Source organism: Triturus cristatus, chromosome 6 (assembly GCF_964204655.1).
Source record: "Triturus cristatus chromosome 6, aTriCri1.1, whole genome shotgun sequence".
In the NCBI taxonomy this organism is placed as follows: Eukaryota; Metazoa; Chordata; class Amphibia; order Caudata; family Salamandridae; genus Triturus; species Triturus cristatus.
In genome coordinates this window covers 815,825,882-815,842,046 of record NC_140589.1, presented here as the reverse complement: position 1 = coordinate 815,842,046, position 16,165 = coordinate 815,825,882, and the positions used below count along the sequence as shown (strand labels likewise).

The 16,165-nt window shown below is 39.4% G+C and overlaps 1 protein-coding gene and 2 pseudogenes across 1 annotated transcript in view; 2 read left to right on the top strand and 1 right to left on the bottom strand.

Annotated features, from left to right (window-relative positions):
- LOC146817919 (uncharacterized) overlaps nt 1-7,068 on the top strand; it is a 50,328-nt pseudogene extending 43,260 nt beyond the window's left edge.
- Nucleotides 1-16,165, bottom strand: part of PLD5 (phospholipase D family member 5) — a 1,783,935-nt gene that overhangs the window by 1,650,064 nt on the left and 117,706 nt on the right. The gene's annotated exons all lie outside the window — the stretch shown is intronic.
- On the top strand, nt 11,450-13,045 carry LOC146817918 (uncharacterized; annotated as a pseudogene).

The following is a 16,165-nucleotide window of genomic DNA, read 5'->3' as shown; positions in this document are numbered from 1 at the left end:
CCTTGCAGGCCACCATTCCAGTGACTGTGACCAATTGAAGTGAGTGGCAAATTGAGACCTACCTAATGAATTTTAAGTAGATTGAACTCTCTGATTCCATAGTTTGTGAACCGACCTATTAATACATAGGTTGGTTCACAGAATACGTTTCTGGTCACAAAAAATAGAGCTGCAAATTGAGTTCCCTTTTTTGGAGCAGAAAATGTGTCTATCTGGCCCCTTGGTCCCTAATAACTTCAGCTCAGGATAATAGATTCCAGATGCTGGATGAAAGCATTTTACTGCATTGAAGCACTTGAAGTTGCTATTGGTAACTGATATTGTATCCTGCTGAAACATGCAACATACTTTATAACTTGTTGTAGGTCTGGGTGGTGATGACTGAAGCTGACGGACAGAACGCAAACAGGTTTTTATTTTTCTCATTCTTTTGACTCCAGTCCAAAACGTATTGTCCCAAATAATCCTGTGTTTGCTCAATTTCATTCAAAATTGGTGTTATTCTTTTGTTTGGTTCATCCACAGACAATTGTTCAGATACAACATCCATCAGTGCTTAATTTGTAAAGAATGAAGTGCCAGGGCTCTTCTAGGAAGGCCACTGCAGCCTCCACCACCCATACCCAGCAAGCACTGCCAATAGCAGGGCCAACGTAACAATTAACCATCATACTCCTATAAGGGTGACAATTCAGACTATTTCAAGCCACACAAAGCTATAAAAATGGCATGAGAGGTTGATATTATCCATTTTCAATGTATATTGACGTAATAAACAAGGTTGTTGAGCTCATCTCAAAATTGAAAAGACAGCGTCACCATATGGTGGACTGTCACTAGAGCTGGTGCTGACAATTAAGTGCCGGTGCCGAGCACCAGAAACCATCGGCACAAACAAAACAGAGCTGTACTTTTATCTATAGAGATTCTTGTTTTCTGGTCATCTTGTTACCAAGTGCCTGGTTAAAAGCGATACCTGTGTTGCGAAGAAACAGCTCAGGCTCAATAAAGAGACTGTTTTTTTACTTCTTGTCAAATCTGAGACTTAGAAATGTCAGTGAATGTGGATTTGACAGATCATCCCTTCAGGCAGATTTGATAAATACAAGTCCTGACTTATTTGTACATTTTTGGTGTTTTTGCATTTGTGTAACAAAAGGGATTTGATTGCAACCACTGCCTTTTCCAAACATGATGTCTGTAATATATGTCTTATTGTTCCCTTCATCTGAGGGATACAATAGGTAATACAGTGGAAATGTCTTTTAGCAGCTAAAAGACATTCCCATTGTGTTACTGGAAGGGATCACCAAAATTCTCCTTGAAAATATTGAACTAATTGTCTGTCTTGGGCAGGATCATCTATCTCGTGTCTAGATTTTGTCTATCAAGCTTGACCAACCAAGATACATCATAAAAACCCAGGTACATATGTTAACATGATTACCATCTACTTCACTTTCTTTCAAAGAATTGCTGTTGGGGAGGGAAAGAGAGGAGAAATAATTATGGCCAGTGACAGATTATCTCATGAGATTTTTGCACGTTTTTCAAACCAATTCCATTCGTTTTCAATAAATTGCAACACTATATAAGGATCATTATCTGACATTGTGCACCGTTCCACACTTTTAGGGTAATTATTACGTCAAGCTATACACAATCACTCTAGGATATACTCGTTCCAGCAAAGAGTTACATTGTATGCTGTCTGTTCTATAACAAAAAGAAGAATGGTGTGACTAGGAGGGTCTGTAGAGACACTGTCTTGCATATGGACTTACATTTTGGATCTATTGCGTCATCCAATCTATCCGAGGAATAGAGGCTGGACAGGGGCCCATAGAGCAGTTTGCTATATGGTCTGCCACAGTAGTGTATGGGTCTTGTGATATTCTTAAGTCACCTTCTCCATTTTGTTTCATGTTGGTCAGTCATCATTACTAACAGTTGGCAATGATAGCACTATGATACATGGGATTCTGTAATCCCTGCATGAATTGCAGTTCCAATTTTTTTAATAATTGCCAACTTGTGATGCACCCAGTCGCCGATTAAAAAGAAAAGATGTAAGAACTCGACTAGTATAAGTTATTACAGCCGGATTCTGATGTCACAATGCCTGCTGCCAGCAGCAGAAGTGAAAGGTAGGGCAGGTCACGGACCACAACTGAAGCAGCTGTTAAAAGCAACAAAAACAGAATGTTGCTTTTCTTTCTTCTGCTCTATTGTAATAGCTTACAATGACTAGCAAGAGAATATGTTTATTTATTGCACCCCTTAGATAGAAATGCTAGAATCTTTCTGTATGTGTATACACTTTATGAGCTACGGCTGCTTTTTTTTCAAATACTTACTTGTATTGAACTGTTTCTAACATCTGTTTGCAACAAATATCTAGCAGGTTTTTGATTAATTTAATTTTAATGTTTTTAAATAATTCTTTTTTTTTAGGGAAAATAAAAAGATTTCGTAATAATGAAACTGTATACTCAAATTTGTATTTGCTTATGACAATCCATATCACTTTTGTTGCAACTTTAAAGTGGCTAGAATTGTTTATACACTGCCTTTCAATCTAGAAACGCCACTCCCAAAATACTTTGCCAGTTGATAAAACTAACTTATTTCTCTGAATCCAGTGAAAAGGGTCCTCTTGGTTCTTGAGTTTAATTTTGCACTAGAGGTTTTTTTTTAATTCTTCATGTTTGAGAACATGCTCGCTCTTTCGTATGACAGAGCTGCGCACCAACGCTTTAAGTGGTTTATGGGCAAAGTGATGGTATGACCATGTATTATATGGATAAAGTGCCACCATGTGTACGTGATAAGGATATTGCAAGTCACAACGGAGTTCCATAACCACATTAAGGAACTCCTCAGCAGTGGGGTACTTTATCCCTTATATTTCTTCTCATGCTAGAACACCCTCACTAAGTTATTCTGATTAGAGGACTTTCCGAACTACATCAGCGCAATGCGTCAGCCTCCCAATGCATTGTCTTCCAGGTCTGCCCTTGCTCACCTCTTTCTTAAATTCACAGAAAGTGAGGTTTTACCTGGTATTAGAACTCAAGAAAGCCCTTCCCCTAAGCAATGAATGATGAGTGGCAGGCCACCAGAGATACACAACGAAGTAGACATGCAGGTGGAGATGACGGAGGGAGAGATAGAGACATACGGGGCACTTTTTGCGCTTTCATTCTCTATATATTTTCCCTCACTATTTCCACTTTAGGTTTATATACCTTTATTTAATACTTTAACTAATTCTCATTATTTCACTCTTTAATTTGTCAGTTGATGTCTAGTTTCAGAGCCTGTTCAGGGAAAACATTTATATAAATGAAAAAATTGATAAGTTGACTTAGAAACGGAACAGATGATGGAATATTTTGAACATTTTTTACTTTGTAAATGTATAATTTGCATATGATTCTTGTAAACAATGTTGTCATTCTGCATTAATGATAAATAAAGAATGCTATAAACATCCTCATTTAACTTGTGCCTTATTTCCTGAGATATATTTTCGCTTCTCCCACGTTTGGGAAAAACAACACCGACATTACTCATTATCAATCTCATTCAATTACAAAAAACAATACTGGAATGAAAGTAAAAAATCATATATGTGAATGTCATTAAGAAACACCGCAGGAAAACAATCTAGGAGGTCATAAAAATCATGCAGCAATCTGTTGTGGGGACTGGTTTGAATGGCAATACATTTTTTCACGATTCAAGCAGTGTTTCAAACTCACAAAGGAGGAAAATAAACATTAAACATAAAATTGGCAATTATTAAAGTTCATCTAAACATACCCAATTTGCTCAACTTATTTTTCCGCTACGATATTGTAATTCAAAAGAACATCACACAATGACACACACACTGTCAATATGTGCAATGCTCTGATGGAAAACAGCGTTACTACGGAGACGAGCTCTGAGGGCCCCATTATAAGTACCTCAGTAACAGTGGTACTGTAATTTTGCACCCAGGATGCGAAATTACCATCGGATTAATTGTAATCCCATAATGGTATCCTACCAAAAGGTGAATAACATCAGACATCACGGATTTCCAGATTTTATTCCTGAATTTGGAAATGAGAAATGACTGAATTTGACCAAGATAATTTGCCTTATGGCATATTTACATGTGTTCTTGTTCATTTGGGTGAAAACTGCTACTTCTGTCCAAATAGGTGTTAAGAGGTAACATGTACTTTGGGCTAGTGTGTGTTTCACAATAAGACACACCCAAATCAATAAGACACATTACACACATTCAGCTTCTGAAGCTTCTCTCCCCCAAAATCAAACAAACAAAAATTGAGTAGTATTGACAAAGCCAATGCCTTTTTCCTTTGTACAGGGTCTACACACTTGCACACAGACAGTGGCCGGACTGAGGGGGAAGGGGTGCAAGTGGGAAGCACTGCTGCTTTTATAACGGGGGGCAATATTGCAGCTCTGCTGCAAAACCAGCCCTCAGTAAAAAAATAAACAACCCCCACTGCTCCAAAACCGGACCCCACCCTTCCAGCCCCCCTGGGAAATGCCTGATGCCCGCTACGACCCGCTGCACACAGGTACACAACACGAACAGTCACATTAACACAAATTGTGCACACATGACAGAGTAACCGACAGATACCCAGAAACACAGACCATCCTATATTCTGTGGCCCAAGCACATAGTGCAACAGTTATTATATTCTGGTTGCTGCTTGTCTAACGCTTTATGTTTCTCTTATGCCACCTCATAGTGCTAGAGGGGGGTAACAGGAGAACGAAAGGAAAGGATCAAGAAAGAACTTGAATATAGAGTCCTGTGAATGAAATGATAGCCCTCAAAGCAGCAGGGAAAGGAAAGAGTGAGGGAGCAAGGGAGGAAAGGTGAGGGAAATCACCAGAAGCTAGGAAACAGAATAGAACCTGATCAAAAGTTCAGAATCATAGTATATGCCAGGGTAAGCTGCTGAGTGCCAAAAACCTATGTGCATAGACCAGCATAACAAGGCCCCCTACTTAGAGAACAACTATCAAGGCACCAATACCATCCCAAATAACACAAATACAGGCAAACAGCACACATTGAGGCACAGACAACAAACAGAGGGCTCATCGGTTGCCGGTCAACCTATAGTAAGCTTCAGGTACACTTATTATTTACCCCCTTTGCTCATAAGATTAGACATATACACAGCACAATTACAAACCTTCACTCATTTCACACTAACATATGATATAGCTGCTTTCCTGAAATATAATTCTTTGCATTTGTGAAAACTCAAACTCTGGTTAACTTAGAGAATTTAGACCTCATGCTCCATTTGTCTGTGAGGTTGTATTATACGATGTGAATAGACGAATATTTTCAAGCCTCCCTAGAATATAAATTAACTGTGTTCCACAGAACTCTGCCATGTGAGGTCCCAAGCCCAGCTATGAAAGGAAGAGGGTTATGCATGGTGCTAGCTACCCCACCATGTAAAAAACATCCTAGCTACAGAAACATCAACCAAAAGAGATTCTAGCCTTGGGGGGAGAGGAAACTACTTCATGGACAGCTATGATGCCTTGTGGTGGAAGTCGATGATTCCTGGAAGACACAAAGTTGATTCACCTGTTTTCGACCAAGACCATCACAGTCATGACATTGAATGTGAAGACCATGCACGAGACATGCAAGACAGCCCAAGTGACAGTGGAGATGAAAAAATACAACGATGCCCTGTTTGGCATCAGCAAGACCAGATGGACACAGTCCGGACAGAAAGGACGGACTCCAGAAGGAATACTGCTGCTGTATTCTGAACACAAACAAGAGAAAACCTCACACACTCAGGGAGTAGCACTGATGCTAATGCCAGCAGCCAACAGAGCCCTGATTGAATATGAATTTCATGGTCCCAGAATCATCACAGCGGCTTTTAACACAAAGGAAAAAAGGATCAACATGAATGTTATCCAGTGCTATGCACCTGCAAATAACAGCAAAGATGAGGAAAAAGAACAGTTTTACAACAGACTACAGTCCATCCTGGAGAGCTGCCTTGAGAAAGACATCACCATATTGATGGGGAAGCCAATGCTCTTTGGAGCAGCTCAGCGCTGTATAGATCTCAGTAACATAACATAACAATGCCATGACTAGAAGCAGCAACACTGGGTATGAGGACGTCATGGGCAGCCTTTGCGACATGAACGAGAATGGTGAAAGGCTCACAGATCTCTGTGCTCTGAACAGTCTGGTTATAGGCAGGAGTATAGTCCCACACAAAAGAACACTAAGGGAAACTTGGGTTTCACCAGACCATTCAACATAGAATCAAATTGACCATGTCTGCATTGCCAAAGTGTTCCGAAGGTCCCTCTGGATGTTAGAGTGATGAGAGGAGTGGACGTGGTGTCAGACCATCACCTTATAGTGGCCAGGCTATAGCTAAAGCTGGAGAAAGCATGGATTGAACCGACAAACCAATGCCAGTGATATAACACCACCCTCCTCAAAGATACACAGAAATACTCATTCAACATCAGTAACAAGTTTCAAGTCCTGCAAGAGCTCAAGGACAACAGAGACCCAGTAAAAAGGAAGTGGGAAAAGATCAAAGAAGCCGTGCATCAACCTGCCAAGAGGTACTGGTTCCCAAGAAACACCAGCATAAAGAATGGATCTCCACTGAGACTCTCCGCAAAATTCAAGAGTAAAAGTAAACGAAAGGTCCAGTCAACACTAGCCAAACAAGAGCAAAATAAGCGACATTTCAAGGCGAATACACCAAAACCAACATGTAAGCAAAGAGAAGCTTCAGAGCAGATAAGTGAAGATTCATCAAAGGTCTTGTCACAGAAACTCAGGATGCAGCAAACCATGTAAACTTGAAAGAACTCTATGACATAACAAGGAAAATCTCTGGCAGATACAGCAAGTCAGAAAAACCTGTTAAAGACAAAACTGGGAAGACAATCATGGTTAAGAAGGCCAACAACAAAGATAGGTGGAACTCTTTGAAGAACTCTGTTGAATTGGCGAGTAAAGTAATAGTAAAGTAATCGAACTAATAGAACGTATAATGTGATAAAGGGGTTTGGAATGTTAAAGAGGGTATTTATGGAGAGTGACAGAGTGTTCATATTATTATGACCATGCTTCTGGAGAAGACACCTTTCTTGCAATTGCCTGCGTCTGCCTCATAGGCCTGTTTGATATTGGAGAATAAAATGCAAAACTTGAAGCTTTTATTGAAGTCTGTTGTTGCTTCAATACTAGAGTTTTGGTGATAAGCTGTGGAGCAAGAACCAGATTAAAAGGCCCACCAAGAAGCGCTGCTGTTCAGGGCCTGATATCGCCGTTGTTCAAGGCCTGAAATTGTTGGTACCCCGTACTGCTACAAATGTATGTACAATGCTTTTTTATATTGGAGCAGACGTGGACCAAGGCAAGCTTTGCAACTTTAATTAGTAGCTGTCCTAACCGCACTTCAATCGGGCACGGAAAATTGTGAAAATGTTCTTTTTTTTTAAGAAAGAAAGCATTTTACCGTTGGGCTCATGGCAGAGGAGATCACGCTCTGACTGAAATTCGAGACAGCGCATTCAGTACAGAGGATGGCATGCTGTGCTCGTGGGTGCATGCTAAGAAGTTGTGGTGGCATCCTCACCAAAGAGCGCAACTACACGCGCATGCAAGTGATTATGAAGGCATGTCTCTACAAAGAAAAAGAAACACTAGACCACGCATCAGTGAATATTATTGTGTCTGTGTTCACCGCGCAACAGAAATAGAGCAGTTGAATTGCGTCTGGCATCTAGGCTCACCATGCAACAGTAATAGATAATTTGAATACGTTAATGGTGAATTGACAAGGTCTTTTGTTTGGTATGTGCAGTATTGAAACACTAGACTGCTAACACATGATTCCTGGTAGTGAAGAATACAACTCATAATGGAGTGAATTCACAAAGCTATTTCTTGTGAATAGCACATTTTATCACAAACTCTGATATAGCTGAACAGTAAAGTATTTAAAATATTTTTCTTGTATAACAGCTCAGCTCATCTTACCATTAATCAACATGGCTAATTCAAGCACTTTTAACCAAGCTACATTGTTTTTACCATCTTCAGGAAAACCTGTGTTGAAATAGAACTGGCACAGGTTATTTGAAAATTATCTCATAGCTATGGTTGGTAAAAGAATTTGATCCTGAAAGAAAGAAAGCTTTGATGTTTGATTTGTTGGGAACTGAAGTCAAGACATTTTTGATAGGTTCAACTATCTGCAGGACAATTTGTTCCATTGAGTGAATATGAGGAGGCAGTAAAAAGAATGGAAAGACAATTTACAGAAACACCAAGTGTCGTGGTTAAAGACATGTTTTTTTTTATATGCGAAAACAACATGAACATGAGAGCACTGAAGAATACAGTGCATGTTTGTGCATATTAGCTGCCTCATCTGAATTTGGAGACATGATGGATAGATATCTGAGAGATCAGTTTGTGTTTCAATGGTTTCTCCCAAAAATTACAGGAATGACTTTTAACATGTAGGAACTCAGCATTAAATGAGGTCATAGACATAGCTACAAAAATATTATCTCCATAAAATGCACAAAATCAATTGGTTTGTATAGTACATGAAAGGAAGAGTGACTTAAAAAGTAAAGGATCTTCATTTCCTTCTAATAAAAAAAGCAAAATCAGTAGATCTAACTTAAAAAAAAACCTTTGATGTGCTGGAGGATGGATCAAAAACATATTTAGGGAAACCATTAAGGATGTCCTGCATTGGGAAAGAAATGTGTGAAATGCCACAAAAAGCGGTCATTTTGGGGTGATTTGCAGAAATGCTAAGTTATCCAGTAAGATAAAAGTGAACTCAGTAAAAGAGTTTGACGAAGAGATGTTTTTCAAGCATTGTACTTTCAATTGACTCTAAACTGGGTAGATTCAAAGGAACATTGGGCATGGTTCATATGGGGAATGTAGAATTACATATAATGGCTGATTCTGGATCTCAAATTTGAATTTTAGCAGACCTCACATTTTATAAAACGTGGAAAAATATGAAACTTACAGAAATGGATGTCAATACAAAGCGTTTGGGGAGTTTGACATTGAAATTTTAGGATATTTTAATGACATGCTGCAATTTAAAGGACGGTCTATAAAGACAAAAATATATGTGGCTGTGAAAGGAAGAAATATTGTGGGATGGCAAGATCTTGGTAGCTTGGTATTTTGCTGAAAACAGGTTCTACAGAACCTATGGTGTTAGGTGATATGCCTGTTCTCAGTGTAAAACAGGAATATCTGGCTGCAGGAATAGAGAAGTAGTAGAAAAACATAATAAAGTGTTTTCACCACATGGTGGATGCGTGAGAGGATTTAAAGACCATATTAATTTAAAAGAAAATGCCATAACAGTGACCAACAAAGTTCAACATGTACCATTATCTGTCAGAAAGGAACTGAAAGATTTATTGACCACATTATGTAAAGATGGCATTAATGATCCTAATGATTCCTCTGCATGGGTATCAGCAGTGGTGATAACGATTTTTTTTTTCGATATTAGGCTTTGTGCAGACTTAAGATCCCTGAACAAAAACATCATAATAGAGTGTCACACACTCCCACAGGAAATGCTTAGTTTGGTTCATTGGATCTTCGTATTTTTCAATATTCGATTCAAAGTGTGCGTAATACTGAATAAGACTATCTGAAGGTTCAAGATATCTTTCTTCTTTTGAAGCCATTCAATATCTATGGTTACCTTTTGGTCTAGCATCCCCTCCCAGTGTATTAAAAAAAACTCAATGGGACACCTCTTTGCTGCCATGTAGGGTGTCCATATCTTTCAAGTTGACATTTTGATTCAGGCTTAAAACTGTGAAGGAACATAATTAAATATTGAATACTCTTTTGGAAATACTTGAAAACAGCGGTATGACAGTTAACAAATTCATATGCAAGTTTTTGCATACTAAAGTAGAATACTTTGGGCATATGGTATCTTCTGCAGGTATCACACCAAAAGATGACCTAGTAAAAGCAATTATGGACGCACCCATACCTATTAACAAAGATTCTTTGAAATCATACCTATGCCCATTTAATTCATGAATCTACTTTTTGGGTGGAGCTGTTAAGGATATCATTAAAAAAGAAAACAGAATTTGAATGGAGTTTAGACCAAGAGAAAGCTTGCCAAGAAATTAAACAAGCCATTCTGAAAGCACCAGCACTTAGACCATATGATCCAAAAGGTAGGAATACAATCACAGTAGATGCCAGTGACATAGGCGTATGAGCAGTGCTCAGTCAGGTGGTAGATAGTAGCGAATACACTATAGCTTTCATCTCAAGAGGATTAAGGGAAGTGGAAAAACAATACAGTATAATCGAAAGGTAACTTTTGGCCAGTGTGTGATTGGTGGAAAAGTTGAAGTGTTATTTGTGGGGGGAAAGTTTTCAAGTAGTGACTGGTCACAAACCATAGTTGTTTATGTTTGATGGGTGTGGTACAGGGTCTGCAACAGCATCATTAAGGTTGATTAGGTTAATGTGAAAATTACAAGACTACATTTTGTAGTTATACACATTTCTGGAGGATTGAACAGAAGAACAGATTGGTTATCAAGATTGCCAATTGAGGATTCAGAAGAAAATATTAGTGCTTCTTACCAAAAATGTCTAGTGTCAGTGGTAGATGCTATTGATTTCTGTGAAGGATCTATGTCTTGAAGCTGAGTGGATAGAATCAATAAGAAAGTATTCTGTGTTGAACCAAATGAAACATTATGCTGTGAATGGAGGACACTGATAAATGTGTACACAAAATTAAGAAGCTATCTATAGATAGCGGATGAATTAATTATTGAAGGAGAAATGCTTATGAGACATGATGCATTTATACCACCTTTTCTCCTGAGAGGGAGATTAGTAAAATTGTCTCATGGACGACATCCAGAAACGTTTAGGGAAACTTTACTGGAGGCCAAAGATGGATTCAGAGATTGGTGTGAGTATTGACAAATGTCCGGAGTGTGTAAGTTCAAAGAAATATTAAACATTCTTAAAGGAGGTCATGCATTTGGTTGGTATTCCTGGTGGACCTTGGTTAAAATTGAGCATTGATTTTGCACGGTGTTAATTCAATGAGTGAGGATATGCATTATTTGCTAGTACTGACTAATTACTACTCAAGGTGGGTATACTATGATTTCAATGCTAACATCACCACAGATGTGGTTATTGATTCTTTACAGAGAATCTTTGCGGTGGAAGGTATTCCATGAATTTTAGTATCAGATAATGGTACTCAATAAACTTCAAGAAAAACTTTAGATTTTCTGGGTAAATGTGGTATAAAGTAAGAGAAACTCCTTGATACAATCCTTCCTCAAGTCTTGTGGGCGGCTGTTTGATATGGAGAATAACATACAAATATTAACGCTTTTATTGAAGTCTGCTGTTGCTTCAATACTACAAGTTTTGCAGCACTTTGAAGAACTGCTGAACCAGCATGCGTCGCAGTCTCCCAGGCTTACAGCCCATCTTGCAAGAACTTGCCAATCGACTGCAGCAGACCAACCAAGAAGAAATACGGCAGGTCATCAAACATCTAAGAAATGGGAAGGCAGCAGGACCTGTCAACATTCCTGCACAGACACTGAGGGCAGACATTGAGCCATTAGTAGACGTGCTCTACCCCATGTTTGGAAGGATCTGGGGAGAAGAAAATGTGTCATCAGACAGGATATCCCCCAAAAAGGTGACATGAGCAACTGTGGAAACTGCACAAACCCCAGGCAAACTTTTCAACCTAGTTATCTTGAATAGAATGAAGGAACAAGTCAGTGCTCAGTTGCAAGACCAGCAAGCTGGCTTCTGCAAAGATAGTTCCTGCACAGACCAGATTGCATCACTGTGCATCATCATTGAGGAGTCAATGGAATGGAACTCTCCCCTCTATGTTAACTTCATCTTCTATGAGAAGGCATTCAGCAGCATGGACAGAGAGACCCTTTGGAAACTCCCCTGCCACTACGGTGTGCCAGATAAACTCGTATGGATCATCAGGAACTCTTACGAGGGAATGACCGGCAAGATAATCCATGGAGGACTACTCATGGAAGCCTTCCAAGGCAGGACCGCAGTCAACCATGGTTGTTTGCTCTCACCTTTTTTCTTCCTGCTGGCCATAGACTAGATAATGAAGACATACATAGCAAGGAGAAGTAGTGGGATCCAGTGGATACCTTGGATGCAGCTAGACGACCTGGACTTTGTAGACGACCTGGCCCTACTCTCCCATACCCATCTGCAGATGCAAGAGAAGATCGACAATGTGGAAGCCACATCCGCACGGTTTGCCCTCAATATCCACAGGAGAAAAAACTAAATCCTGAAGGCTAACAAGGCCAGCATAACAGCACTCTTGCAGGGGATCCACTGGAAGAGGTTGAGGCCTTCACCTACCTGGGCAGTGTCAGAGACAAGCAGGACGGCACAGATGCCGATGTCAAGGCAAGAATTAGAAAAGCAAGGACTGCCCTCATTCAGCTAAAGAAAATTTGGAGCTCCAAAGATTTAATGATGCAAACCAAAATCAGGCTTTTTAACACCAACATAAAATCAGGTCTTCTGAGTGGAGCAGAAACTTGGAGAACAACAGTGACAACCACGAAAAAACTGCAGACCCTCAGTAACACCTGTCTGAGAAAAATCCTCCAAATCCGCTGGCCAAACTCCACCAGCAACAACAACCTATGGCAGCAGACTTTCCAGCTCCCTGCTCATGAAGAAATCAAGGAAAGACACTGGGGCTGGATAGGTCACACCCTCTACAAGTCTGCATCAAACACCACCAGGCAAAGAAACACTTGGCGCAGAGGCCTCAAGGCTGACTGCAAGGAGATGGATTACACCTGGAGTCAGATTGTAAGAACATTCCAGGACAGAAATGGCTGGAGAGTCATGAGCGATGGCCTATACACCAGGAGGGGTAGTAGGCATAATTAAGTATTCCCCAGGCAAGAACAGTGACTTTCACAAGCTGCTACGAATAAAAGTGTATTAATTCTAGATTAAACCTGGCAGTTCCAAGGCAAATTGCATATGATTTAACCACTTTTGTTCTATATGCAGGTGGTGTCCGTGAGAAGTTCTATGTTGTAGAATTATGAGAGGTTTGTTGAATGTATTTAGCTGCAAATGTTTCTCTTTGCTTGGCATTAATTGGCTTAGGTTATGGGAACCATGTACACCGGTTTTAAATGTATAAAATCTATTGTTCAGAACCCTATGAAAGAGAGTGTTTCCTGAAAGAAACAGGAAACCCTAACCCACTTACCTTAGGAGGCAAATCCATGCCGTATTACTCTCCCATTTTCTATACCTTGTATTTTGATGATTTGAACTTTATCAAGTTCATAATTGATTCTGTACTTTAACCGAGATTTGCGCTCTGATTTACTAATTGTTTTTGGCTACGCATGATTGATTCCAATATGACTGAAAATTCTAAAACAAAACCTTTAAGGTTAAGAGTTTCCTTCCTTTCACTCTTGAAGGACCAAATGGGTTCTACATATCTGTCGGTTGAAATTGAGACAGGTCCAGTGGAGAACACTAAAATCTGTATCATGATTATACCACTCCCGATCCAGTAGGCGCACACAGAGTGAGAACTATGGTTCTACACCGTCACCCAACCAGACTTGCTCTTTTACAAACCATTACTGTGAGGTGCATTAGTTAAAATGAAACAAACAAAGACAGCACACCTGATTCACTAATTTGTTAGATGAAAGCCCCAAGCTAAAAACATAGTGTCTGGCATACCTGGAGCAAGTTAGTCACATACTGGTCTCTTTTCATGATGTTACATTCTAACAAAGGATATGTATATTGAGTGATGACAGTCTGTTAACATGAAGGGTATAAGCATTAATATTTATTGGTTTTACTTTTTATTTACGTTTTCAAAACTATCAACAATACAGCACTTTGGGAAAGGAAGAGCAATACATACATTACATTTTAGCTCGGATGATCCAGTATGATACGTCAGTGCATTAATACACCCATTCCATTTTCTTCCTAAATCCTGTGCAGAGTACTGCTCCCCCCCCTGCGTCATCCCCTACCATTATCGAGGCTTCCTTTAAAAAAAAGCCCTGTCTTCCCCACAGCAGCTCACTCCCAGAACCACCAGCATTTTCAGTATCCTCAATATAAGTTTCTACTCCGGTGTCCAAGAACCCAGAACACCGATCACCCTACACAGTGATATCCTCCTCAGCCATATCGTCCTGCCTGCTAAATCTCAAGTGAGTTTCTTCCGCTCCCGCCCATTCCATAATGTCCTTGCGCCAGCGGTGTAAGTCAGGTCTGGCACTGGCGAAAGAAAGAAAGAAAGAAAGAAAGAAAGAAAGAAAGAAAGAAAGAAAGAAAGAGAGAAAGAGAGAATGAGAGAAGAAAAAAGAAAGTAGGAAAAGAGTAGAAAAGAAAAGAAAGAAAGAAAGGCAGAAAGAAAGAGTAAGAAAGAAAGAAAGAAGGAAGAAAGAAAGAAAGAAAGAAAGAGAGAATGACAGAATGAAAGGGATAAGGAAAGAGAGAAAGAAGGAAAAAAGTAGAATGAAAGACAATAGGGAAAGGAAAGAAAGAACGAAGGAAAGAGAGCTAGAAAGAGAGAAGGAAAGAGAGAAGAAAAGAGAGAAGTAAAGATAGACAAAGGAAAGGAAAGGAAAGGAAAGGAAAGGAAAGGAAAGGAAAGGAAAGGAAAGGAAAGGAAAGGAAAGGAAAGGAACGAAAGAGAAGGAAAGGGAGAAGGAAAAAAGAAGATATAAAGAAAGAAAGATGGAAGGAACAGTAAGGAAGGAAAGAGAGAAGGAAAGAAAAAACATGGAAAGAAAGAAGGAAAGCGAAAAAATGTGATGGCAAGAAGGAGAAAAAGAGAGGGAGAAGGAAAAGTAGAGAGAAGGAAAGAAGAAAAGTACAAAAGGAAGAAAGAAATAGAAAGAGAGAAGGAAAGAAGGAAGGAAAGAGAAGCTAAAAATGAGAGAAGAAAAGAAAGTGAGAAGGAAGGAAGAAAGGGAGAGGAAGAAACAACGAAAAAAGCAAGAAAGAAAAAAAGAGAAAGAAGAAAGAGAGAAAGAATGTAAGAAGGCAATAATAAAAGAGGAAAAAGAAACAAAGAAAAAGAAAGAAAGAAAGAGAGGGCGGGAGGGAGGGGGAGGGAGAAGGAAAGAGAGATGGAAAGAGAAGGAAAGAAAGAAAAAAAAGGAAAGGAAAGAAAGAATGAAAGGAAAAGAAAAAAGAGAGAAGGAAAAAAGAAGGAAGGAAGAGGGAAAGATGGAAGGAATAGTAAGAAGGGATAAGTGAAGGAAAGAAAAAGACATGGAAAGAGAAAGAAAAATGTGCAGTTGGAAGAAGGAGAGAAAGAAAGATAGAATGAAGGTAGAGAGAAGGAAAGATTGAAAGAAAGAAGGAAAGTAGGAAAGAAAGAAAGAAAGCAAGAAGAAAAGAAGGAAGGAAAGAGAAGGTAAAGAAGAGAGAAGGAAAAGAAGAAAAGAAAGTGAGAAGGAAAGAAGGCAAGGAGAGAAAGAAAGAAAGAAAGAAAGAAAGAAAGAAAGAAAGAAAGAAAGAAAGAAAGAAAGAAAGAAAGAAAGAAAGAAAGAAAGAAAGAAAGAGAAAGAAAGAGAAAGGAGAGAAAGTAAAAGAGGATGATACAGAACAGTTTCAAATGGACAAAATCTGGTATGCTGTGAAATAGCATCAGTCAGAAAAGCAAAACACTCCAAACGGAATTTAGAACATCATTGACAGGAGAGGGCATCTAATAGCGATGGAATGTGCATCAGAAGCATCCTGCTATCACACCAGGCTCTAAACACAAAGGCAACACTAAAGTAAACAAACAAAAGATTGACACTGAAAAGACCTAGCTTGTGTGCCGACTTTGCTCCCTGTGAGAGAGCAAAATGCAGTCACTCAAAGGGAAAATGGCTAGTCACTCAAGTAGGCTGCCCCACTGCGCCATGCTATGTGCTGTAGTTGGTTGAAGTAAAATTTGAATGACACAACGGACCAATGGATGATAAGAGGTGGCTGAAATCCCCTCGATGTAAGTATAATATA